The sequence below is a fragment of the Moschus berezovskii genome, chromosome 13 (genome assembly GCF_049115385.1).
Source record: "Moschus berezovskii isolate FMDL1 chromosome 13, NW_MosBer_1.0, whole genome shotgun sequence".
Taxonomy (NCBI): Eukaryota; Metazoa; Chordata; class Mammalia; order Artiodactyla; family Moschidae; genus Moschus; species Moschus berezovskii.
Genome location: NC_142472.1, coordinates 85,039,717 through 85,067,492, shown reverse-complemented (window position 1 = coordinate 85,067,492; position 27,776 = coordinate 85,039,717). Strand labels below are relative to the sequence as shown.

The 27,776-nt window shown below is 40.1% G+C and overlaps 1 protein-coding gene and 1 pseudogene across 2 annotated transcripts in view; one reads left to right on the top strand and one right to left on the bottom strand.

The window, feature by feature from the left end:
- DIAPH3 (diaphanous related formin 3) overlaps positions 1–27,776 on the top strand; it is a 582,052-nt gene that overhangs the window by 496,604 nt on the left and 57,672 nt on the right. The gene's annotated exons all lie outside the window — the stretch shown is intronic.
- LOC148775880 (large ribosomal subunit protein eL31 pseudogene) lies at positions 9,912–10,234 on the bottom strand (annotated as a pseudogene).

The window sequence follows — 27,776 nt, the reverse complement described above, 5'->3', positions numbered from 1 at the left end:
TGCTAAGCTTTGAAAATTCTAGTCATTTTCCTCTGTGTTTGCCTAAAGTCTTTCTCATACATTCAGTTTTATACATAAGAGTCAGGCATGTACAGCGAAGAACACTTGCAGTGGTGATGTATTTTATGGTGTTTCGTTCATTCAGCCAGCATTTTTGAGCAACCACATGTAGAACCTTTGGTAAAAAAGTGGCACAGTGTTACGTGACCTGATTGTACTTCCATGTTTTACAGAAGAAACTACTGATCTTTATATCACATTTTCCACTTTTCTTAAATAAGTTATTTCCAGATTTTTATGAAAAAAATATTATTTTTTCAAATAATAAGCCTAAATGGTTTCATTAAATGTTAATAGTTCCTAATATTTCAGATATAATATTTTATTAATTTTTAGACTCTGTTTTAACTTAATTTTGACTCAGTAAATCATTCACGTGGTTCAAATTGAGAATTTCTAAAGAAAATACAGTGAGCAGTCCCTCTCCCCCTTTTCCTTCACCAGCCAGTTTCCCCCGTCTCAGCAAAACTGCGTATTAGTTAAGATTAGGTTCAAGTGCATATAAGAGAAGACTCAAATATCACTGACTTAAATACTTCCCTTAGAGATATTTAAAGGTCTGATGCGTATACTGAAGTTCCACAGTGTCATCAGGGACTTGGACTCCTGTCTTTTTTTTCTTTTTTTTTTTTCATTTCTCATTTCCTCAAATCAAAGAGTCACAGAATTCACCTTTATTATAATTATTTACTTTACAATATTGTATTGGTTTTGCCATACATTGACATGAATCTGCCCCGTGTGTACATGTGTTCCCCATTTGAACCCACCTCCCTCCCCATATCATCCCTCTGGGTCATCCCTTTGTACCAGCCCCGAGCATCCTGTATCATGCATAGAACCTGGACTGGAGATTCATTTCACATATGATAATATATACGTTTCAATGCCATTCTCCCAAATCATTCCACCCTCGCCCTCTCCCACAGAGTCCAAAAGACTGTTCTATACATCTGTGTCTCTTTTGCTGTCTCGTATACAGGGTTATTGTTATCATCTTTCTAAATTCCATATATATGCGTTAGTATACTGTATTGGTGTTTTTCTTTCTGGCTTACTTCACTCTGTATATTAGGCTCCAGTTTCTTCCATCTCATTAGAACTGGTTCAAATGTATTCTTTTTAATGGCTGAGTAATACTCCATTGTGTATATGTACCACAGCTTTCTTATCCATTCGTCTGCAGATGGACATCTAGGTTGCTTCCATGTCCTCGCTATTATAAACAGTGCTGCGATGAACATTGGAGGATATGTGTCTCTTTCATTTCTGGTTTCCTTGGTGTGTTTGCCCACAAATGGGATTGCTGGGTCATATGGCAGTTCTATTTCCAGTTTTTTTAGGAATCTCTACACTGTTCTCCATAGTGGCTGTAATAGTTTGCATTCCCACCAACAGTGTAAGAGGGTTCCCTTTTCTCCACACCCTCTCCAGCATTTATTGTTTGTAAGACTTTTGGATAGCAGCCATTCTGACTGGCGTGAAATGGTACCTCATTGTGGTTTTGATTTGCATTTCTGTGATTATGAGTGATGTTGAGCATCCGTTCATGTCTTTGTTAGCCATCAGTACGTCTTTTTTGGAGAAATGTCTGTGTAGTTCTTTGGCCCATTTTTTGATTGGGTTGTTTATATTTCTGGGATTGAGCTGCAGGAGTTGCTTGTGTATTTTTGAGATTAATCCTTTGTCAGTTGTTTCATTTGCTATTATTTTCTCCCATTCTGAAGGCTGTCTTTTCACCTTGCTTATAGTTTCCTTTGCTGTGCAGAAATTTTTAATTTTGATTAGGTCCCATTTGTTTACTTTTGCTTTTATTTCCAGTATCCTGGGAGGTGGGTCATGGAGGATCCTGCTGTGATTTATGTCGGAGAGTGTTTTGCCTATGTTCTCCTCTAGGAGTTTTATAGTTTCTGGTCTTACATTTAGATCTTTAATCCATTTTGAGTTTATATTTGTGTATGGTGTTAGGGAGTGTTCTAGTTTCATTCTTTTACGAGTGGTTGACCAGTTTTCCCAGCACCACTTGTTAAAGAGATTGTCTTTTCTCCATTGAATATTCTTGCTTCCTTTGTCAAAGATAAGGTGTCCATAGGTGCATGGATTTATCTCTAGGCTTTCTATTTTGTTCCATTCATCTATATTTCTGTCTTTATGCCAGTACCATACTGTCTTGATGACTGTGGCTTTGTAGTAGAGCCTGAAGTCCGGCAGGTTGATTCCTCCAGTTCCATTTTTCTTTCTCAAGATTGCTTTGATTATTTGAGGTTTTTTGTATTTCCATACAAATTGTGAAATTATTTGTTCTAGCTCTGTGAAAAATACCATTGGAAGCTTGATAGGGATTGCATTGAACCTGTAGATTACTTTGGGTAGTATACTCATTTTCACCATATTGATTCTTCCAATCCACGAACACGGTATGTTTCTCCATCTGTTAGTGTCCTCTTTGATATCTTTCACCAGTGTTTTATAGTTTTCTATATATAGGTCTTTTGTTTCTTTAGGTAGATGTATTCCTAAGTATTTTATTCTTTTCATTGCAACAATAAATGGAATTGGTTCCTTAATTTCTTTCTATTTTCTCATTATTAGTGTATAGGAATGCAAGGGATTTCTGTGTGTTGATTTTATATCCTGCAACTTTACTGTATTCATTGATTAGCTCTAGTAATTTTCTGGTAGCGTCTTTAGGGTTGTCTGTGTGGAGGACTATGTCATCTGCAAACAGTAAGAGTTTTACTTTTTTTCCAATTTGGATTCCTTGTATGTCTTTTTCTGATCTGGTTGCTGTGGCCAAAACTTCCAATACTGTGTTGAATAGTAATGGTGAGAGTGGGCACCCTTATCTTGTTCCTGACTTTAAGGGAAATGCTTTCAATTTTTCACCATTGAGGATAATGTTTGCTGTGGGTTTGTCATATATAGCTTTTATTATGTTGAGGTACGTTCCTTCTATTCCCGCCTTCTGGAGGGTTTTTATCATAAATGGATGTTGAATTTTGTCAAAGGCTTTCTCTGCATCTATTGAGATGATCATATGGTTTTTATTTTTCAATTTGTTAATGTCGTGTATTACATTGATTGATTTGCGGATATTGAAGAATCCTTGCATCCCTGGGATAAAGCCCACTTGGTCACGATGTATGATCTTTTTAATGTGTTGTTGGATTCTGATTGCTAGAATTTTGTTAAGGATTTTTGCATCTATGTTCATCAGTGATATTGGCCTGTAGTTTTCTTTTTTGTGTGGCATCTTTGTCAGGTTTTGGTATTAGGGTGAGGGTGGCCTCATAGAATGTGTTTGGAAGTTTACCTTCCTCAATTTTCTGGAAGAATTTGAGTAGGATAGGTGTTAGCTCTTCTCTCAATTTTTGGTAGAATTCAGCTGTGAAGCCGTCTGGACCTGGGCTTTTGTTTGCTGGAAGATTTCTGATTACAGTTTCAATTTCCATGCTTGTGATGGGTCTGTTCAGATTTTCTATTTCTTCCAGATTCAGTTTTGGAAAGTTGTACTTTTCTAAGAATTTGTCCATCTCTTCCAAATTGTCCATTTTATTAGCATATAATTGCTGATAGTAGTCTCTTATGATCCTTTGTGTTTCTGTGTTGTCTGTTGTGGTCTCTCTATTTTCATTTCTAATTTTATTGATTTGGTTTTTCTCCCTTTGTTTCTTATGAGTCTGGCTAGTGGTTTGTCAAAGAACCAGCTTTTGGCTTTGTTGATTTTTGCTATGGTCTCTTTTGTTTCTTTTTAATTTTTGTTTCTTGTTAATTTTTAAGATTTCTTTCCTTTTACTAACCTTGGGGTTCTTCATTTCATCCTTTTCTAGTTGCTTTAGGTGTAGAGTTAGGTTATTTAGTTGACTTTTTTCTTGTTTCTTGAGGTATGCCTGTATTGCTATGAACCTTCCCCTTAGCACTGCTTTTACAGCATTCCACACGTTTTGGGTTGTTGTGTTTTCATTTTCATTCATTTCTATGCATATTTTGATTTCTTTTTTGATTTCTTCTATGATATATTGGTTATTCAGCAGCGTGTTGTTCAGCCTCCATGTGTTGGAATTTTTAATAGTTTTTCTCCTGTAATTGAGATCTAATCTTATTGCATTGTGGTCAGAAAAGATGCTTGGAATGATTTCAGTTTTTTTGAATTTACCAAGGCTAGGTTTATGGCTCAGGATGTGATTTATACTGGAGAAATTTCCATGCGCGCTTCAGAAAAAGTTGAAATTCATTGTTTTTGGGTGAAATGTCCTATAGATATCAATTAGGTCTAACTGGTCTATTGTATCATTTAATGTTTGTGTTTCCTTGTTAATTTTCTGTTTAGTTGATCTATCCATAGGTGTAAATGGGGTATTAAAGTCTCCCACTATTATTGTGTTATTGTTAATTTCCCCTTTCATACTTGTTAGCATTTGTCTTACATATTGCGGTGCTCCTATGTTGGGTGCATATATATTTATAATTGTTATATCTTCTTCTTGGATTGGTCCTTTGATCATTATGTAGTGTCCTTTTTTGTCTCTTTTCACAGCCTATGTTTTAAAGTCTATTTTATCTGATATGAATATTGCTACTCCTGCTTTCTTTTGGTCTCTATTTTTCCAGCCCTTCACTCTCAGTCTATATGTGTCCCTCGTTTCAAGGTGGGTCTGTTGTAGACAACATATATAGGGGTCTTGTTTTTGTATCCATTCATCAAGTCTTTGTCTTTTGGTTGGGGCATTCAACCCATTTACATTTAATGTAATTATTGATAAGTATGATCCCGTTGGCATTTACTTTCTTGTTTTGGGTTTGAGTTTATATACCCTTTCTGCGTTTCCTGTCTAGAGAAGGTCCTTCAGCATTTGTTGGAGAGCTGGTTTGGTGGTACTGAATTCTCTCAGCTTTTGCTTGTCCATAAAGCTTTTGATTTCTCCTTCATATTTGAATGAGATCCTTGCTGGGTACAGTAATCTGGGTTGTAGGTTATTTTTTTTTTTGATCACTTTAAGTATGTTCTGCCGTTCCCTCCTGGCCTGAAGAGTTTCTGTTGAAAGATCAGCTGTTATCCTTATGGGAATCCCCTTGTGTGTTATTTATTGTTTTTCCCTTGCTGCTTTTAATATTTGTTCTTTGTGTTTGATCTTTGTTAATTTGATTAATATGTGTCTTGGGGTATTTTGCTTTGGGTTTATCCTGTTTGGGACTCTCTGAGTTTCTTGAAATTGGGTGATTATTTCCTTCCCCATTTTAGGGAAGTTTTCAACTATTATCTCCTCAAGTATTCTCTCATGGTCTTTCTTGTTGTCTTCTTCTTCTGGGACTCCTATGATTCAAATGTTGGGGTGTTTAACATTGTCCCAGAGGTCTCTGAGATTGTCCTCATTTCTTTTAATTCGTTTTTCTTTTTTCCTCTCTGTTTCATTTATTTCTTTTTTTTTTTTTATTTTTCAAGAACAATTTTAGGAATCTTTACTTAAAAACAACCTTATCTTTAGAGTAACTTTGGTTTTACGAGCAGCAAGCAAAGTACAGAAGCAAAAATGCATTACAGGAGCATTAAGTTCTACATTCGGTCACAGCATCTAATCTGAAATCACACCCATAATATCATTTTTCAGGATATCTGGGAAATAGTTATTTCCCAGGATGTCTGAACCATAGCTACTCTATTTTGACTTTTAATTGTAAAAAAAAAAAAAAAAAAAATTTTTTTTTTAATAGCCAAAGCAGATGTCACCATTAATGACGTCAGTGTTTTCCTAGGTATGAGAAAATGCAAGATTGGAACTCATGAAACCTTTTTCTGAAAAGATCTAACAATCTGAAGGCCTGTTCTGCCAGTTTTGTTTTTTTTTTTTTTTTTTTTCCAGAGCACAGAGTGCCTCATTCCTGATTTTCACCCTGAACTTCTTTCAGGGGGTGTTGAAGGTCAGCAGCTTGCAGTGGTCATGATGTAATCTTTGTAGAGGCAGCTGGCAAGTACCAACTTCCAGTCAGCAGGGTCCCTTCATAGCCACATATCTGACCATGTGACACCATTTCATGGCCATTGTGTCCCACGGTGCTGGGAAGGCTCATTCCCAGGTCTAGGGAAGTGAGGGGCCACTCAGTGTGCTAAAATTGGACCAGGCCTTGCAAGTAGCAAACGTCTCTGGACCACTGTCTTACTAGCCTCCTTGTCCAGGAAAGTATTTCCTCTTGTTGCTTTTTCCCATACCCAGAGTCACATTATTACAATTATTGATCTCATATGGAACTGTCAGTTCAGCATTATATCACAGGCTCAGTGAAACAAGTGATATAGAAAATAATATAGCCATAGCTAGCAGTTATTAGTAAAATAAGAATTATAAGTCAAGAACTTTCATTAGATAAAGCCTGGTATACCCCAAGTCACCTGACTTCATTCGTTAAATGATTATACTCTGGTGTTAATCTTCTGGTTGTACATTATGGAGCATCCGACCTTTATCTGAAGATTGGTTACTGAGATAAGCCTTAGAAACTAACTTAGAGTGTCCTTTTTAATAACTTAGTTAAATCTTTTAGCAGTATCACGTAACAAGGAACTGTCTCAGCAGTGAGTCTTAGTAAACACTAGGCATTAACAAAACTAGAAACTTAATTTAACAATTTATAAAACTTAATATTCCGTGATTTTTTATTATGGAGGCCCTATAGCCAGGGAGGCTTTAACCCATCAAATAAAAAATAAGGTTTGTCAGGGAGCTGGGAAAAGCCAAGCAGCCATCTTGGATTTACCATAGCCCTGACTCTGATTTCCAGCTATTGTTTTTAATTTTCCAATTTAGAAGCAGACTGTTGCCATGGTTTAAGGACATTAGAATGGCACAAGTCTAACAGAGTTTTTGTATAAGCCGAATGAGCTTTTACATGTCTACAAACCCGACAATTGGATTAATTTCTAAAACTAGCATAGGATCAGGTAGAAAAGCATTTGATTTATATGCAGAGGGCTAAGAAGTCAAGAAAACATTATAAATGATCATATGAATCAGGTCCAGCATCTTGGGCAAGCTGTCTACCTCTGATGTTGTCGTCTTCGCATCCTGGTATAGTGTAATTTCTTCTGAAAAAAGTCCTTCCATCCAGGTTGGAGACAGTCCTTTAAATTATGTCCCTTTTTTTTTTTTTTTTTTTTTAGTTCTGGTTGCAGGTCACGAGGCATCTGATCTTCATCCAAAGATAGATCACTGAGATAAGCTTCAGAAACAAACTTAGGGTGTTCTTTAAGAATTCAATTAAATTTTACATTAATATCACATAACAGCAAGAAACTATCCAAGAAATGAGTCTTACTACCTCCATTGGTAGACAGCTATTAACAAACTGGGATTTAACATTTATTGAAACATCCTTTTCTCCCTAAAATCACCCTCATTTTTACCAAATATAACCAAATTAAGACTTGTTTAAAAAATAGATCTGTTCTCAATAAACTTGACCTGATTATTTATATAACCATAGACCCCCCCCTTTTTTTTTTTTTTGCTGAGACTTTTATGGAGTCTCAAACTTAACTTTATTTTTTTTTATTGGAGGCTAATTATTTTACAATATTATATTGGTTGGTTTTGCCATACATTGACATGAAACCACCCCGGATGTACATGAGTTCCCCCTCCTGAACCCCCCTCCCACCTCCTTCCTCCCTTTATCCTCCCTCTGGGTCATCCCCGCACACCAGCCCTGAGCATCCTGTAACTCACTTATCCTATCTTCTGCCTCCGTTATTCTACTGTTGGTTCCCTCCAGAGTGTTTTTGATCTCATCTATTGCATTATTCATCGTATATTGACTCTATTTTATTTCTTCTAGATCCTTGTTAAACCTTTCTTGCATCTTCTCGATCTTTGTCTCCAGGTTATTTATCTGTAACTCCAATTTCTTTTCAAGATTTTGGATCATTTTCACTATCATTATTCGGAATTCTTTATCAGGTAGATTCCCTATCTCTTCCTCTTTTGTTTGGGTTTTTGGGCATTTATCCTGTTCCATTATTTGCTGGGTATTTCTCTTCTGCTTCATCTTGCTTATATTGCTGTGTTTAGGTGGCCTTTCTGTCTTCTGGCAGTTTGTGGAGTTCTCTTTATTGTGGAGTTTCCTCGCTGTGGGTGAGTTGGATGGGTGGCTTGTCAGGGTTCCCTGGTTAGGGAAGCTTGTATCGGCCTTCTGGTGGGTGGAGCTGGATTTCTTCTCTCTGGAGTGCAATGAAGTGTCCAGTAATGAGTTATGAGATGTCAGTGGGTTTGGAGTGGCTTTGGGCAGCCTGTATATTGAAGCTCAGGGCTATTTTCCTGTGTTGCTGGAGAATTTGCATAGTATGTCTTGCTCTGGAACTTGACCCTTGGGTGGTGCTTGGTTTCAGTGTAGGTATGGAGTCGTTTGATGAGCTTCTATCAATTAATGTTCCCTGGAGTCAGGAGTTCTCTGGTGTTCTCAGGATTTGGACTTAAGGCTCTTCCTCTGGTTTTCAGTCTTATTCTTGCAGTAGCCTCAAGACTTCTCCCTCTGTCACTTCCAAGCTGGTTCCCTCTGTTCTAGCTTCTTCTGTTTGCTGGTCTCTTCAGTGTCTAATTTCTGCCCTGACACTAGGGGACGGTGGTTGACGCTTTTTAAGGCTCAGTTGTTCAGTCCTGTTCTGGGAAGGGAGGAACGCTGCAGACAAATATCACTGACATCTGTGGGGAGTGCTCGCAGTGTCTCGGCCACACTGGGTTTGCCCCTGCTCACGGCATGTGTGCCATCCCAGTCTACACTGCACAGGCTCTAGGTTGCTCTGCCAGGAAGTGTCTGAGGCTGGTGCTGTGTTGCATGCACTTCCGAGATCTAAGCCACTCAGGTTCAGGTTCTCGGGTACTCCACAAAGGCGCAGACTTGGTTGCGCCTGCGTTTTGTGTCCTTTCCCGGTCGGAGCAGCTCAGGTGACCAGGTGTTTGGTGAGCGTGGTCGCTGCGACTTATTGCTTCCCCTGTCCCTGCCGCTGGGTTTTCTGGGAGTACAACTGGCGCACCATCTCAGGCAGATGTCAACTGTCCGGAATGCCAAGAATTCTTGGTTAGCAACAAAGCCTGCTTGCAGTTTGGTATCGGATGCCTCTCTGGGCCCGCGATTGCCCCCTTCCGGCTCTGGCTGCCCTCCCCTGCCTGTTTCGGTGAGGGATTGGCCTTCTGCAGCCAGCTAGCTCTGCTCATTCCTTTGTTCTGTGAGCAGATCTGGCGGAGTCTTAGGTTAGGGCTTTTCACCTTTTCGCGGGGTAGCTATCCCGCAGTCTGCTTTGCTATCTCAAGTTAGTTCCCTCAGATTGCCCTTGGGGCATTCCTTACTCTAAGCAATGCAGCCTGCTCCTCCCGGCCCAGCCCCCGCTTGCTAGTGGGGGATGTGGGCATCTGTGCTGCTTCTCCGCTGGGAGTTACTGTTGGGCGCGTACTCTGTGGGGTTTAATTATTTATTTATTTTTCCTCCTTGTTGTGTTGTCCTCTGAGGTTCCAAGGCTCGCCACAGACTCGCCAGTGAGAGAGTTTCCTGGTGTTTGGAAACTTCTTTTTTAAGCCTCCCTTCCTGGGACAGAGCTCTGTCCCTGCCTCTTTTGTCTCTTTTTTTATCTTTCATGTTTTTTCCTACTTCCTTTCGAAGATAGTGGACTGCTTTTCTGGGTGCCTAATGTCCTTTGCCAGCAATCAAAAGTTGTTTTGTGGAATTTACTCAGCTTTCAAGTGTTCTTTCGATGGATTTATGGGAGAGAAAGTGGTCTCCCCGTCACTCCTATTCCTCCGCCATCTTCCTCCCTCCCTACTCCTGTCTTTTGTTGGCAGTTTTATAACTTTGACCGTCAGTGGTTAGCTCTCATCCACGTTAACTAGATTTTTGATGGTGGTGACTGGAACATCAGTAACCAACATATAGAACTTATTTGGTGAGTCTTCATCCTCTTTCCATTTTCTAGAGGACCACACGGGGGTCCAGGAAGGGACATCACTGTACCTTTGGCTCAGCTTTGTTGATTCTGGTGTCTGTGCATGTCTGGAGTGTCCGCCTCCTTCACAGGTACGTGTATCTGGAACCCCAGTCCATGCGTGTGCTTGTGAATGTTGATGGTGTGCTCTCTGGTCACCCTTCATTCATGGCAGGCCTTCTGACCATTCTGCTTTGCAAGAGCCATTCTTCCAGGTCCAGCTTGGAAGAAATGAGGGTGAGGAATGGGCTCTAACGGTCTTTATGCTTACCGTCTTTGTCCTTTAGCTTCTAGTCTCAAGGCTGCTTCCTCTTCCAGTTTGGCTCCTGGAGTGCTAGATCTCATTTCTGTTACTCTAGGGAGGAGAAAGAAGTCAATAAGAGCAGAAAGTCCTAGCCCTTTATAGAGCTTTCCCCAACATCAAGAAGCGGAGATGCAGAGAAAAGTTCGGATTACAGGGGACTCCTGTGAAAGAAATGCCTGTGGTGGATAGGGCATGAGCAGCTGGTGAGAAAGTGTGCCCTGGATGGACATCAGCAGGGGCAGCAGTGGCCAGAGGCAGGCTTCACTGACAGTATTTCACCTTTTTGTTCAGGAGCAACCTGTTTTTTTTCTTTTTTTTTGGCAAGAACATTTAAGGTTTGCTTTCTTAGCAGATTATAGTTATACAGTACAGTGTTATCAACTGTAGTCACCCTATTATACACTAGATCCTCTGACCTTACTCATTTTATTACTGAAAGTTTGCACCCTTTTACCTTTCCCTGTTTCCCCTACCCATACCTCCCACTACTGGAACCACTCTTCTAATCTCTGAGTTTCGTTTTTGTTTTTTGTTTTTTTCTTTTTTGTATCCACAGAGAAATGACTCTATGCAGTACCTTCTGTCTAGTTTATTGCGCTTAGCATAATGCCCTCCAGATTCATCCATGATATCAGGAAGAAATGGGAGGACTTCCTTGTTCTTAATACTGAATAATATTACATTACATATTGTATACACATATATGTGTGTGTGTGTATATATATATGTATATATGTGTGTATATATATGTATATATATATACGTATATATATATATATATATATATACACATGCCACATTTTCTTTATCCATTCATTCATTGATGGATACCTTGGCTATTGTGAATAATCCTGTAATGAACATAAGAGTACAAATATCTCCTTGAGATAATAGTTTCATTTCCTTACTAATCTTTTTGAAAATTAAAAACCAGGTCAAAGGGTTACTGTAGTGGCTTATAGCCTACCAAAAGTATTTCAGAAATAATTACTTTTAAAAAAAAAAATGCTACTTTTTCCCACCTTCTCAACATTTCACTATCAAAAATTCTCAGTTACATATACTCTATAGTACATGCATTAGTGGAAGAGTTTGTTTTAGAGATATTAGCAGACAGTACCATCTGACTTTTGGAAACTTGGTTATGGTGATCTCATTCCTTCCTGGTATCATTTTAACAGGCTTATCACATTAAGCTAATTAATTAAGCATTTCCCATTCAGTAGCTGTGAATAGGATTAGATAGTGTGTTTTATTTAAGCCAGGAACACTCTGGTGTTTATAATTTATAATGTTTTTCCTTGAATAAAACGCTATCAATATTTTTGAAAATTTGGATGGTTTGCCAAGTGCTAGACAGATTTGATTTTGAGCTATTCAAAGATAGACTTTAGAACAAGAGGAATTTAGCTTTTTAATTACAAGACTTATTACAGTACCTTCTCTAAAGGTTTAGGATCTTGTTAGAGTGGTTTATGTTCAGTGTTATCCTTTTTAAAGGGAGGAAAGTTGAGTGTGAGTTTTTCCTCACCACAGGTGCCGTGGTGTCAGGAAGGCAGCCAACAGCATAACCTTGACCTTTAAGCCTGTTTCGTCACTGTAACACTGAAATAGTAACTCCAACCATAAAAGATTGTTATGAATCTAAAAATGAATATATAAAGGATCTGGCTAGTACCTGGTGCATGCTAGTTCAGTAATTACTGATTTTTCTTTCTTTCTGCTGGTAAATTTCCCTGTTGTGATTTAGTGATCTCTGTAGCGATGATTAGAGATAAAAAGTTCAGTATGATTAGTGACATATAGGATTGCCCATTTTAATAATTGCGTTTTTTTTTTAAACACTTGGAATTCAGAGGCTAGCACTTTGGAAGATATATCCTCCTATACATAATTCCCTTGGTTGCTGTAAACTCAGTGGTAGTAATTTGAGGTGGGTTATGGCTGTAGAGAAAAGTCACCAATGTTTCTGTTGCATGGGTAACTGGAAGCGCAATGTAGTCATTACGGGTCTTCCTTATTTGTTTATCTTGGCCGTTCTGAATGTTCTGTGATGCGTGTGGGCTCTCTCCGGTTGCAGGAGGCTCTGAGTGCTTATTTGTAGCTGTGACGCACAGGCTCACGGACTTAGTTGCCCCACAGTGTATGGATCTTCCCCAACCAGGGACTGGATCCACGGCCTCTGCATTTGCAGGAATTCTTAACCCTGAACCACTAAGGACATCCCTCGTTACAGGCTTTATGGGGGCTTTTCTATAAATATAATATTTTCACTATATAATAGTCATTCATTCAGTTCAGTTCAGTCGCTCAGTCGTGTTCGACTCTTTGCGACCCCATGAATCACAGCACGCCAGGCCTCCCTGTCCATCACCAACTCCCGGAGTTCACTCAAACTCATGTCCATCGAGTCGGTGATGCCATCCAGCCATCTCATTCTCTGTCGTCCCCTTCTCCTCCCGCCCGCAATCCCTCCCAGCATCAGAGTCTTTTCCAGTGAATCAACTCGTCGCATGAGGTGGCCAAAATATTGTAGTTTCAGCTTTAGCATCAGTCATTCCAATGAACACCCAGGACTGATCTCCTTTAGAATGGACTGGTTGGATCTCCTTGCAGTCCAAGGGACTCTCAAGAGTCTTCTCCAGCACCACAGTTCAAAAGCATCAATTCTTCGGCGATTAGCTTTCTTCACAGTCCAACTCTCACATCCATACATGACCACAGGAAAAGCCATAGCCTTGACTAAACGGACCTTTGTTGGCAAAGTGATGTCTCTGCTTTTTAATATGCTATCTAGGTTGGTCATAACTTTCCTTCCAAGGAGTAAGAGTCTTTTAATTTCATGGCTGCAATCAGTATCTGCAGTGATTTTGGAGCCCCAAAAAATAAAGTCTGACACTGTTTCCACTGTTTCCCCATCTATTTCCCATGAAGTGGACCAGATGCCATGATCTTTGTTTTCTGAATGTTGAGCTTCAAGCCAACCTTTTCACTCTCCTCTTTCACTTTCATCAAGAGGCTTTTGAGTTCCTCTTCACTTTCTGCCATAAGGGTGGTGTCATCTGCATGTCTGAGGTTATTGATATTTCTCCCGGCAATCTTGATTCCAGCTTGAGCTTCTTGCAGCCCAGCGTTCCTCATGATGTACTCTGCATAGAAGTTAAATAAGCAGGGTGACAATATACAACCTTGACGTACTCCTTTTCCTATTTGGAACCAGTCTGTTGTTCCATGGCCAGTTCTAACTGTAGCTTCCTGACCTGCATACAGGTTTCTCAAGAGGCAGGTCAGGTGGTCTGGGATTCCCAGCTCTTTCAGAATGTTCCACAGTTTATTGTGATCCACACAGTCAAAGGCTTTGGCAGAGTCAATGAAGCAGAAATAGATGTTTTCCTGGAACTCTCTTACTTTCTCCATGATCCAGCGGATGTTGGCAATTTGATCTCTGGTTCCTCTGCCTTTTCTAAAACCTGCTTGAACATCTGGAAGTTCACAGTTCACATATTGCTGAAGCCTGGCTTGGAGAATTTTGAGCATGACTTTACTAGCATGTGAGATGAGTGCAATTGTGTGGTAGTTTGAGCATTCTTTGGCATTGCCTTTCTTTGGGATTGGAATGAAAACTGACCTTTTCCAGTCCTGTGGCCACTGCTGAGTTTTCCCAATTTGCTGGCATATTGAGTGCAGCACTTTAACAGCATCATCTTTCAGGATTTGAAATAGCTCAACTGTGATTCCATCACCTCCACTAGCTTTGTTCATGGTGATGCTCTCAGGCCCACTTGACTTCACATTCCAAGATGTCTGGCTCCAGGTGAGTGATCATGCCATCGTGATTATCTTTGTCGCGAAGATCTTTTTTGTACAGTTCTTCTGTGTATTCTTGCCACCTCTTCTTAATATCTTCTGCTTCTGTTAGGTCCATACCATTTCTGTCCTTTATTGAGCCCATCTTTGCATGAAATATTCCCTTGATAGCTCTAATTTTCTTAAAAAGATCTCTTGTTTTTCCTTTTCTGTTGTTTTACTCTATTTCTTTGCATTGATCGCTGAGGAAGGTTTTCTTATCTCTCCTTGCTCTTCTTTGGAACTCTGCATTCAGATGTTTATATCTTTCCTTTTCTCCTTTGCTTTTCGCTTCTCTTCTTTTCACAGCTATTTGTAAGGCCTCCTCAGACAGCCATTTTGCTTTTTTGCATTTCTTTTTCATGGGGATGGTCTTGGTCCCTGTCTCCTGTACAATGTCACGAACCTCCGTCCAGAGTTCATCAGGCACTCTATAAGATCTAGTCCCTTAAATCTATTTCTTACTTCAGTTGTGTCCGACTCTGTGCGACCCCATAGACAGCAGCCCACCAGGCTGTCCCGTCCCTGGGATTCTCCAGGCTAGAACACTGGAGTGGGTTGCCATTTCCTTCTCCATCCACTGTGTTACCTAATAGTAAATACATAGCCTAAAAGTAAGATTTCTCCCAAAGGGTCTAAGTGAGTAGTCACTTAGCCCTGGCTGGACCAGGAACGTTGGGCTCCTGGATGACAGATTAATGCAGAACTTGGAACTAGACAAAGCAACAGAGACCACAAGTTCTGTCCCAGTGGATCACTGAAGGTGGCTGGCCAGCAGATGGCTCCTCTGGGCAGACTGTCAGGTGAGCCCCTGAGGAGCATGAACAGATGCTCTAAGTGCTTACAGCGTAAATCCATGCATATAGATTAAAGCTGAAAGTTTAAAAACTGTGCCAGTATATTATGCGTTGTTAACATTTTAATGATCATAAGAGTTTTTAATTGTTTCACAAACTCAGAGTAGTTCTAAGTATTTTTTTCTTAAATTATCCCAGCCCTTGTTGGTCTTTTGAATATATTTGTTCTGTGTTTCTGGGTGCATTTTGTAAGAGTACTCCAGTGTGCAATTTTTTAAATTAAATTAGATTTTATTATTGTTACCTTTTATTTTTTTAAGACACCCATGTCACTGTATGAGATAATAATTTGAGTCAAGTATCCCCCTGTAGGGCTTCCCTGGTAGCTCAGCTGGTAATAATACTGCCTGCAATGCAGGAGATCCCAGTTTGATTCCTGGGTCGGAAAGATGCCCTGGAGAGGGATAGGCTACCCACTCCAGTATTCTTGGGCTTCCCTAGTGGCTCAGACGATAAAGAAAATCTGCTTGCAATGTGGGATACCTGAGTTTGATCCTTGGGTTTGGAAGATCCTCTGTAGGAGGGCATGGCAGCCCACTCCAGTATTCTGGCCTGGAGAATCTCCATGGACAGAGGAACCTGGTGGGCTACTGTCCCAGGCGTTCCAAAGAGTTGGACACGACTGAGTGACTAAGCACAGTGCAGTACAACCCACTGGTGGTTAGATGGTTCATTTCATTTAAAACAGAGTTCAGTGAGTGAATGTATTTTATAATGATTCTGTTAGACCCACTTATTTTATGTGTTTAGGAACTAATAGAGGGACTGTAACTTCCAAGATCAGGCTTCAAATTTCGTGTCAGCCACTTATAGTGAAACTTTCTTTGAGTTGTTTAAGCTATCTTATGTTCAGTATCATATTTATAAAATGGAGGTAATATCTACTTCAAAAGGTCTCTATGAGTACTTGAAGCTATTCAGATGTCAAGAGTTTGGTATGCATGTTGCTTGGCAAAGAGCACTTGCCCTTGAAAGGAACCTGTATTTTTGTTATTGACATCATTTTCATTATCATCAGTTTTGAATTAACGTTTCTTGGATTTCCAAGTCCAGCATTATTCCCTTGAATTTAAGAAAAGTGAAATCATGAATATTTATGCATTTCAATATAAAAATTTTCATCAAGAGAATAATATGGCTCTAGCCATTGTAACCCACTGCTTGTGGGTTATCTGTTGAATTACATATCTGTGCATTGAGATTTTAAATGTAATTGATATTAATATGGCTGGTTCACTTTACAGTGTGGTTTTAAACATTCTCATCCTTTTGCAAAGGGTAATCTTTAGAGGTGCTCAGTGGTGTCATTATCTTCATGTACACTTTAAAAAATGCTTACATGGAAGCAAGCACTGTATATGCTCACTTATGGTATCTTATTTACTTTTTACAGTAAGTGTGCAGGTGAAGATTATCATTCTCACATTAGATAAAGAAAACATCTGTCTTAGAGAGTCTATAAGATTTGTTCAAAGTAATACCTGGTCTTGTATCACCAGGTCACTCTTAATTCCATTAAACTGCTACTATATTTCTCAAAGTGCTATTCTGTGCTGTGTTTAGTCACTCAGTCGTGTCCGACTCCTTGAGACCCCATGGATTATAGCTCACTAGGCTCCTCTGTCCATGGGATTCTCCAGGCAAGAATACTGGAGTGGGTTGCTGTGCCCTTCTCCACGGGATCTTCCCAACCCAGGGATCAAACCCAGATCTCCTGCATTGCTTTGCCATCTGAGCCACCAGGGAAGCCCAAATGTGCTATAATTGGGACAATCTATGGGAACCTCCTCTCCTCTGTTAACTGGGGAACAGATTTTGTCTCAATCTAAAGAACATTTCACAGTTGGGACAGTACAATGACAGGCTGACTCCCTTAGGGCAGACCAACCTCTTTCCCAGTTTTAAGATTCCAGCTCAGGCAGAATTGTTGTTTGGCAGGAATGTTATGAAAAATTCAGCTGTATGTGAACGACTGGGTTTTGTATATAGTAAAGATCTTCCCAAAACACAAAATTGTACCTTCTGGTGACTTGTGTCCTCACCCTTCCTCTAATCAGATTCCATATCACAAAGATTTTATCAGGACTGTCACAGAGTTTCAGACCCTCACAAATATAATGTTAGAGAACAGATGCATTAAACAAATATTTGATTGCCTACCATGTGTTGGGAACTTTGCTAAGCAGATAATTTGTGACGTCTTCTGGAGGTGAATTCTGAATAATTCTTTGAGGACAGATAAATTGATGTGTGCTCATTAACATCTTGGAGAAGGGAATGGCAACCCACTCCAGTATTCTTGCCTGGAGAATCCCATGAACAGAGGAGCCTGGCGGGTTACAGTCCATGGGGTTGCAAGAGTTGGACACAACTTAGCCACTAAACCACCAGCCATTAACATCTAGATAATAGATGGTTGTATGATAAACAGTGACAAATAACGGATGCATGAAAGGAAAGAAGACAGCCATACGCCTCATAGATAGATAACTGGGGACTAGGACCTGCTTCTGGCACATAAACATCTCAACTTATAAGAAGTTTTGGTTAAAAGAAAATTATTTCACACTGCCCCTCCTCATTTGTCTCCCTGATTTCTTATTGTATTTAAAATGGGGAGGTTCTTTTTTTTTTTTTTTTTGGATGGGTAGAATATCAGAAACACTTTTAGTATAAAATTGAACTGTATATTGTATGCTCGAAACTGGGGTTACATGCTCTGCATACACCAGCCAGCTCCCTGAGAGCCCTCGTCAGCCATCCCATGAAGCTAAGAAAGCTTAGATTTCTTGATACATAAGGTAATAAATACACCTCCTATTTAAGTCACTTGAATAAGTAATGTGTCTCTTGAAGTTGGAGCATCCTGATTTGGCTGGGCTGAGAGAAGGAGTCCTGTGAAGGTGAAGTTGGGGATATGATATCTTATTAAAGGAAGAGGGACAGGAGAAAAGGTAAAGATATAAATACAGAGGTTTAAGATTTTGACATCTTTCTTTTAAGTAAAACTTATTTTTTAGTTTAACTTTTGTAAAGGCTTCAACAGTGTCATCAAGGATTTGGACTTCTTTGCTCTCCATGGCAATTTTTTCTTGGGCTCATCAATTCATGCTTGCAAAATAACTGACATCACAGCCGCACACACCCACATCCAAAGACAGATGGATCTAGGGAATAACTGTCTTCTTTTGAGTCTTTGCTTTCAGGAAGGAAAGCTCTTTCCCAGCAGTGTAGCTGCCTTCTCTGCCAGGACTAAAGCATGGCCAGTGGGGAGGCCATCTCTGCCACTGAAGAGCCCTCACCCGCAGCCCGGTGCCCTCCGTTCTTCAAGTCTTTACTCTCTTTATTCCATCCCCTCTTTACTCTCTTTATTCCATCCCCTGTCGCAGAATGCTTCTATTGAAAACAGAGATTTGATCAGGTCATTCTACACTTAGCAGTTGTTGGTGGTTCCCCTTTAGACACTGAAGGGAGTCACCTACTCCCTGCCCTCCCCATCCCAGATCAGCCTGCACAGCACATACACGACACCAGTCCTGCCTGGAGTCGGGCTGGGTCTTAGTCCTACTGGTAAACACTTTAAGATCGTACACTGAATATGTTTTTAGATTTCTAAAAGCAGGGACCTTCAGGATACAGCAGATGATGTATTATGTGAAGAAATAGTCATCAGTATTTGTTAAGCAAATATTTTACTTCTTATGGGTCAGACACTGTACTTGGAGTATAGGATTGAACAAAACAAACACTATAATGTTGTCAAGGAGCCTATGATCTAGTAATAAGGACATTAAATTGAACAAGTATTTGTAAGTCAGTGTGACAAACATTAGAAAGGCAGAGAGTGACACAAGACTTACTAACAGAAGGACAAACCCTACTCTGAAGGTGAGCTTCCCCAAAGAAGGTGTTTAAATGAGAGCTGAGCGGGTCCTTCCCAGGTGCTGATGGTGAGGACGGAGGCTAGGCATATGGAGAAGAGATGGAGACTGACCGACATGTCATGACCCAGACAGGAGATGGTGGTGGGGCGAACCTGAATTGCAAAGAGGACAGAAAGAGAACGCGGAACACGGTCAGGAGTCGTCTGTGGGGAATGAACCTGTGACGTGAGCAGACGGATTCGACTGTTGTTCCCTGAGAAACGGATCAGGGCTTGGCTAGAGAAGAAAGAAAGGCTTTGAGAGAGCGTGGCGCCAGCTACCGCGTCAGTGAGCCAGCTGCTGTTGCCTGACAGGATGCTGTTGGGACAGCACAGCCCGAGGCGCCGCGCCCTCCAGTTAACGCGCCCCTGTGTGTCCCTCTGCTCTGCGGCCAGCACCAGCGGGCAGAACACCGCTTACCTTTGCAGCTATGTTTATGCTGGCTGTCTTCACTACGCCTTTAACTGTCTCCCTTCTCTCTGGCCCTCGAGTTCAGTGTTCCTGAACTCTCTGTGTGTTTCATTGTCCCCCAAGAGGAATTTACAGGATGAGCTAGAGAATTATCAAGTCTACAATAGCCTATAGGTCAGAGTCTCCTGCCAGTTGTCCAGAGACCCATCACCACTGCTTTATGACCCAAAATGTGGCGGCTTGTATTTATCTGTTTATGCAAGAAAATTTTTTTAGCATTAGATTCATACCAGTGATAAACTGGGCCATGGAAAGACTTGTGTTTTGCAGTTATTAAAATGTAAATTTTGACTTTCCTATTCACCAAGTATGTGAACATACGCCAAAAACTATCCTGATGGTCTCTCTGCCTTGACTTCCCTATTTCTAATACGTTTCGTGAGTTGTCCTGAGGATTCCATGGCATAAGTCAAGGGCTTAGTTTATTATCTATCATGAGAAATAATGTAGGGGTAAGGGCGATGTCGCAAGAGCAGGAAAGGAAGTCTTTGAGGCTGTGGGCAGTGTGGTGGGGAGGGAGGGAAGAGCAGACGGTGGATCACGAGGTGAAGCATGCTGGTAGTTGACCATGGCAACAAAACCGCCCTTGGCTGCTTTCCTCAGAAGGGCTGTGGATAAGAAGACACTCAAAGCTTCAAGGACTATCCAGTTCAAAGGAGTTCTTAAATTTAGTTGGGCTCTATTGTTAAGAAACAAATCACTGTGTTCACTTAAACTTGGACCTTGGAGAGTATATTTTATGAGTTCAACCCTGAATTACTTTCACAGTTCAAGAACACTGACAAAGTGACTTAAAAGTGCACAATTATCTAACTATTGCAGAAAGTCAATTTAGGGGTGGAAAGTCTGTATTAAAATTGAAAGAACAGTGCTCACTTGCATGTACTTTAAAGAGCATGTTAAAGCCCCGCTTCTTGGCCAGGGTGCCTTATAGTTGTTCAGTTACATCCTCTGAGCATTTTGTCTTTTTGACAGAACAAACTGATTTTCAAAGTAGAGCTTTGTTCTCTGTAATTGTGTTGCTTAAAAACTTTCAAGCAAAATTCAGAGCTCAGTGTGAATACTCTCTTTATTTTAATTATTTCTGTTAATTTGTTCTTTTGAATAGTTTTCGTGGAGGAAAATTTCTTTGAAAAAAAGATGTAGTAAACAAGTTTAAGAAATTAAATATAATGATAATAATAGCTAACATTTATTAAGTTCTTAGTTTATAGATCAGGCACTGTGCTGAGATGCATTATCTCATTTAGTAATCACTATCGTGAGATGAGAGCCAGCCTTCTCTTCATTTTTCATATAAAGAAACTAAAACTTAGGCCGCCCCATGCTCACACAACTCAGAAGAGAGAGCGCTGGCATTCACGTCCCACATTTCTAGCCATGTTGTAAGTTGAACAAGTTCTTTATTGTTCCTTTACCCTTGTTTCTTTAGCAATATTTGGATAAGGATTGAGTTCAAATTCAGTGAAAGTTTAATTCCATACTTTTTTGAGCATTGGACCATCATTTTATTAATATATCCCTAATCTACTTCCTTGTAAATTCCATGCCTTTTTCAAATTGCAGTTTTGATTATCATGTGTTATGTCATTTTTTAACTAACTTTAAATGTAGAGAGTACATTTGAAATTTAAAGTTAGTTAAAAAATGACATAACACATGATAATCAAAACTGCAATTTGACGTTTTTTGAAGTCTATAATAATGTTTGCAGATATTGTAATTTTTTAAGCCCTAATTTTCTACCTTAACTGTCATCCATCTGCTATTTTTCAAAAAGACCTACTTAATAAAAATAAATATGTTAAAATCAACAATTCTATACAATTACAGGCTCACTCTGAAATAAAAGTTATTCATTAAAAATATGAAAAACACAAAAGATATGTTCTCATTCAGATACCTTATCTTTGACAGAGGAGCCAAAAATATACAATACAGAAAAGACAGTCTCTTCAACAAGTGGTACTGGCAAAACTGGTCAGCTGTGTGTATAAGAATGAAACTATAACACTCTCTAACACTGTTCATAAAAATAACTCAAAAGGGATTAAAGACCTAAATGTAAGACCAGAAACTATAAAACTCTTAGAGGAAAACACAGGCAGAATACTCTCTGACATAAATCACAGCAAGATCCTCTATGACCCACATTTAGAGTAATGAAAATAAAAACAGAAATATACAAATGGGACCTAATTAAACTTAAAAGCTTTTTCACAGTAAAGGAAATGATAACCTAGGTGAAAAGACAAGCCTCAGAATGGGAGAAAACAATAGCAAATGAAACAACTGACAAAGAATTAATCTCCAAAATATACAAGCAGCTGCTGCTGCTAAGTCACTTCAGTCGTGTCCGACTCTGTGTGACCCCATAGACGGAAGCCCACCAGGCTCCCCCGTCCCTGGGATTCTCCAGGCAAGAACACTGGAGTGGGTTGCCATTTCCTTCTCCAATGTGTGAAAGTGAAAAGTGAAAGTGAAGTCGTGTCTGACCCTTAGCGACCCCACGGACTGCAGCCTACCAGGTTCCTCCATCCATGGGATTTTCTAGGCAAGAGAACTGGAGTGGCTTGCCATTGCCTTCTCCAATACAAGCAGCTAACACAGCTCAATACCTGAAAATTAACCCAGTCAAAAAGTGGGCAGAAGAATTAAACAGACAGAGGCTTCTCTGTCCAAAGAAGACAGAGAGATGGCTAATAAACACATGAAAAGATGCTCAACATCAGCCATTATTAGAGAAATGCAAATCACACAGCTCAATACCTGAAAAATAACCCAGTCAAAAAGTGGGCAGAAGAATTAAACAGACAGAGGCTTCTCTGTCCAAAGAAGACAGAGAGATGGCTAATAAACACATGAAAAGATGCTCAACATCAGCCATTATTCAGTTCAGTTCAGTTCAGTCGCTCAGTCATGTCTGACACTCCGCGACCCCATGAATCACAGCACGCCAGGCCTCCCTGTCCATCACCAACTCCCGGAGTTCACTCAAACTCATGTCCACAGAGTCGGTGATGCCATCCAGCCATCTCATTCTCCGTCGTCCCCTTCTCCTCCCGCCCCCAACCTTTCCCAGCATCAGAGTCTTTTCCAGTGAGTCAACTCGTCGCATGAAGTGGCCAAAGTATTGCAGTTTCAGCTTTAGCATCAGTCCCTCCAATGAACATCCAGGATTGATCTCCTTTATAATGGACTGGTTGAATCTCCTTGCAGTATAAGGGACTCTCAAGAGTCTTCTCCAACACCACAGTTCAAAAGCATCGATTCTTCGGCGATCAGCTTTCTTCACAGTCCCAACTCTCACATCCATACATGACCACGGGAAAAACCATTGCCTTGACTAGACGGACCTTGGTTGGCAAAGTAACGTCTCTGCTTTTTAGTATACTAACAAGGTTGGTCATAACTTTCCTTCCAAGGAGTAAGCGTCTTTTAATATCATGGCTGTATCTGCAGTGATTTTGGAGCCCAAAAAAATAAAGTCTGACACTGTTTCCACTGTTTTTCCATCTATTTCCCATGAAGTGATGGGACCAGATGCCATGATCTTTGTTTTCTGAATGTTGAGCTTCAAGCCAACCTTTTCACTCTCCTCTTTCACTTTCATCAAGAGGCTTTTGAGTTCCTCTTCACTTTCTGCCATAAGGGTAGTGTCATCTGCGTATCTGAGGTTATTGATATTTCTCCCAGCAATCTTGATTCCAGCTTGTGCTTCTTCCAGCCCAGCGTTCCTCATGATGTACTCTGCATATAAGTTAAATAAGCAAGGTGACAATATATAACCTTGACGTACTCCTTTTCCTATTTGGAACCAGTCTGTTGTTCCATGTCCAGTTCTAACTGTTGCTTCCTGACCTGCATACAGGTTTCTCAAGAGGCAGGTCAGGTGGTCTGGGATTCCCATCTCTTTCAGAATGTTCCACAGTTTATTGTGATCCACACAGTCAGAGGCTTTGGCATAGTCAATGAAGCAGAAATAGATGTTTTTCTGAAACTCTCTTGCTTTCTCCATGATCCAGCGGATGTTGACAATTTGATCTCTGGTGGCTCTGCCTTTTCTAAAACCTGCTTGAACATCTGGGAGTTCACGGTTTACATACTGCTGAAGCCTGGCTTGGAGAATTTTGAGCATGACTTTACTAGCGTGTGAGATGAGTGCAATTGTGAGGTAGTTTGAGCATTCTTTGGCATTGCCTTTCTTTGGGATTGGAATGAAGACTGACCTCTTCCAGTCCTGTGGCCACTGCTGAGTTTTCCAAATCTGCTGGCATATTGAGTGCAGCACTTTCACAGCATCATCTTTCAAGACTTGAAATAGCTCAACTGGAATTCCATCACCTCCACTAGCTTTGTTAGTAGTGATGCTTTCTAAGGCCCACTTGACTTCACATTCCAAGATGTCTGGCTCTAGGTCAGTGATCATGTTATCGTGACTATCTTGGTCGTGAAGATCTTTTTTGTACAGTTCTTCTGTGTATTCCTGCCACCTCTTCTTAATATCTTCTGCTTCTGTTAGGTCCATACCATTTCTGTCCTTTATCGAGCCCATCTTTGCATGAAATGTTCCCTTGGAATCTCTAATTTTCTTGAAGAGGTCTCTTGTTTTTCCTATTCTGTTGTTTTCCTCTATTTCTTTGCATTGATCACTGAGGAAGTCTTTCTTATCTCTCCTTGCTATTCTTTGGAACTCTGCATTCAGATGCTTATATCTTTCCTTTTCTCCTTTGCTTTTCGCCTCTCTTCTTTTCACAGCTATTTGTAAGGCCTCCTCAGACAGCCATTTCGCTCTTCTGCATTTCTTTTCCATGGGGATGGTGTTGTTCCCTGTCTTCTGTACAATGTCATTATTAGAGAAATGCAAATCAGAACCACAATGAAGTATCATCTCACACTGGTCAGAATGACCGTCATCAAAAAGTCTACACACAGTAAATGCTGGAGAGAGTGTGAAGGAAAGGGAACCCTCTTACACTGTTGGTGGGAATGCAAACTGATAAAACCACTATGGAGAACTGTGGAGATTCCTTACAAAAAAAAAAAAAAACTAGGAGTAAAACTACAATCCCACTACTGGGCGTATACCCTGAGGAAACCAAAACTGAAAATAACACATTTCCCCCAGTGTTCACTGCAGCAGTGTTTACAATAGCAAGGACATGGAAACAACCTAGATGTCAGACGAATGGATGAGGAAGTCGCGGTACATGCGCACAATGGAGTATTACTCACCTAAAGAAAGGAATGCATCTGAGTCAGTTCTAATGAGGTGGATGAACCTAGAGACTATTGTACAGTGAAGTAACTCAGAAAGAGAAAGACAAATATCATGTAATAACACATATATGGGATCTAGAAAGATGGTATTCACAATCCTATATGCAGGGCAGCAAATGAGACACAGATAAAAAGAACAGACTATTGGACTCTGTGGGAAAAGAAGAGGGTGAGAGAATAGCACTGAAACATATACATTACCGCATGTAAAATAGATAGCCAGTGCTAGTTTGATGTATGACTCAGCACCCAAAGCCGTTTCTCTGTGACAACCTGGAGAAATGGGGTGGGGAGGCTGGTGAGAGGGATTCAGGATGGAGGGGACACATGTATGCCTATGGCTGATTCATGTTGATGTACGGCACACAACATCATAGTTCAGTTCAGCCGCTCAGTCATGTCTGACTCTTAGTGACCCATGGACTGTTGCATGCCAGGCTTCCCTGTCCATCACCAACTCCCGGAGTTTACCCAAACTCATGTCCACCGAGTCGGTGATGCCATCCAGCCATCTCATCCTCTGTCATCCCCTTCTCCTCCAACCTTCAATTTCTCCCAGCATCAGGATCTTTTCCAATGAGTCAGTTCTTCATATCAGGTGGCCAAAGTATTGGAGTTCCAGCTTCAGCATCAGTCTTTCCAATGGATATTCAGGACTGATTTCCTTTATGATTGACTGGTTTGATCTCCTTGCAGTCCACGGTATCCTCCAATTAAAATAAATAGTTTAAAAAGATACATGCCCATTTAAAAACATTTTTAATTGCTATTGTTTCAAATGGTCATAGATCCTCTGTAATTTTTCATAGATTTTAATAAGTTTATATGTGTCTCAACATAGTTATCTGTAGTTTTTGGAAAGAGGTGATTTATTCATTTTTATAGCCATCATACTTAGTAGTTAAAAAAAATCATACATGTCAATACAGATTTTTTGAAACAATGAACTTTTAGTTTTTGACTGTCCACAATAAATAGAGTCCCCCCTTCTTTTTAAGTCCAGAAGAAAGACACTATATGGGGTGGGGGTAGATTATAAAAGCAATACAACTCCAAAATATTCAGAAAATGCATTCCACATATAGGTTAGGCTTGTGGGGTACAAATTTAGGTATTCTCAATAGGCACATGGCACTTAAACAGTTTGAGTGAGTGGCTGACCTCGAAAATAAGTGTGGACAGAAAGGTAATGCTCAGGCCCTGAGCCCTGGGACTTGCTGTGATAACACTTAGGGGCTCAGGACAGTGAGGAGATACACAGAACACTGAGAGGGAGACCAAGCGTTCTGATGTCCTGGAAGCCAGGGAAGGCGGTCTCAGGTTGAGGGAGTGACACCGAGGCTCGCTACCGCGGAGGCAGTTAAGTTAGGTGAGAACCGAGACGGCACCATTGGGTTTTTTATTGTGGAGGCTCTGCAAAGGTTAGGACAAATACCTGATTGAAACAAGTTCAAAAGGGAATAACAGGAATTGGAAACTGAGATTATAGATAATTCTTTCAAGGAAATTTGATACAAGAGGAAGGAGAAGAATGAATTGGTAGTCTGAGGAAAAATTGAGGTCCAGGAAAGGGTATTTGTTTTAAGATGAAAGAACATTTGTTTGCTAAAGAGAAGAACCCAAGAACACGGGGAGAAGTGGATGCTGTAGGAAGATGGTGAGTGGGTCGCTGGAGTCTTGTCCTTGAATGAGATGCTGTGTGGTCTGGGTCCGGGGACGGGGTGGCCCCGTTAGAGCTGGACCGGTTCATGGTGGAGACGGCAGGGAAGGCAGGGTGTGGGAGGGAGGGAGGCAGGGGAAGGATGGCATGGTGAAGGGAGTTTGTAGTTCTTGTCTCACCGGTTTGTAAGTAATCTTCATTTCTTCTCTTCTAGTTTAAGAATTTTATGGGAAGCTTTTTCTGTATTGTATAGTTTATTTAAACTACTTTCACAGAAATAGTCAACCTTGGTATGAAATATATCTTCTGCTCTTGTAACTTATAAACTGTGGGGGATTTAAACTTTCTATAAATAACCTGATTTTCTCCTTCAGTCCCTTTGATTCCAATTACCTTTAATATATTCACCCAATTTTAACCTTCTCAAACCTTATTCAGCAGTTTTCTTCCTGATATGTTGTAACTGTAAGAAAGTCCATTTTATTTCTCTGAGCTTTCAAAGTTAACTTTAGAAAGCCCTGTTTTCCAGATATTTAACCGGTTTCTAAATTACTTAACCAGGTGCCAACGTACTACATTTAATGTACCAAGTAATGATTACTGATTGCTGGTCAATCCATATTCTAATTGCCTTTCTCCTCAAGGTATTGTTCTCTTGGGGGAAATTGTCAGCTGTTCAATGTTTTGAGACCAGAAACATTTAAAAATGCATTAAAGCCTAAACTCGGAGCTTGGTAGAAACACATTCGACTGGCTCTGCTAGTAAGTTCTAATCACTTTTTTCATGTAATGAGTATGATTTCACTTTATGTTACAGTCTGTTTTCTCAGACAGATGGATATAACCATTTTCTGAAATTATTTTCACAATAACTGCTAATAATAAATTCATAATTACTTCCTTCATTTATATGTATGTGTCAATTCTACTCAATCAAAATATTCCCATAGAAAATATGTTGTTAATATAAAATATTAACTTTTTTTGGTAGTTTCAATTTTAAGAAAGCAATATAATTCTCTCACTGTCCAAAAGTGCTCATGTAACTAAATTATCCATAACATCAGAGGATGACTAATAGGAGAGAGAAGGCGGAGAAGGAAGAGAGGTTATCTCTCGGGGGCCACTCTGTTTACTGGTGTTAGTAAACAGAGATCTTCCACAACTAAAGCTTGTTTTAAGAATTCTTGTTTGAGAATCTAGATAACAAAAGAAATAACCTCTTAAAGTGATGATGTGTGGCTTTGGCCACCTTTGAGTGTCTCTTCATTTGAGGTCTTCTCTTACTTTACAAATCAAAATATCAGAACATTCTTCAAAGTATATTATGAAAATATATTGAAGTAACTTAAGCACCATTATTTACAGCCAGCTTTCAGTTCCATAGTTTGTATTCTACTCATGTTCT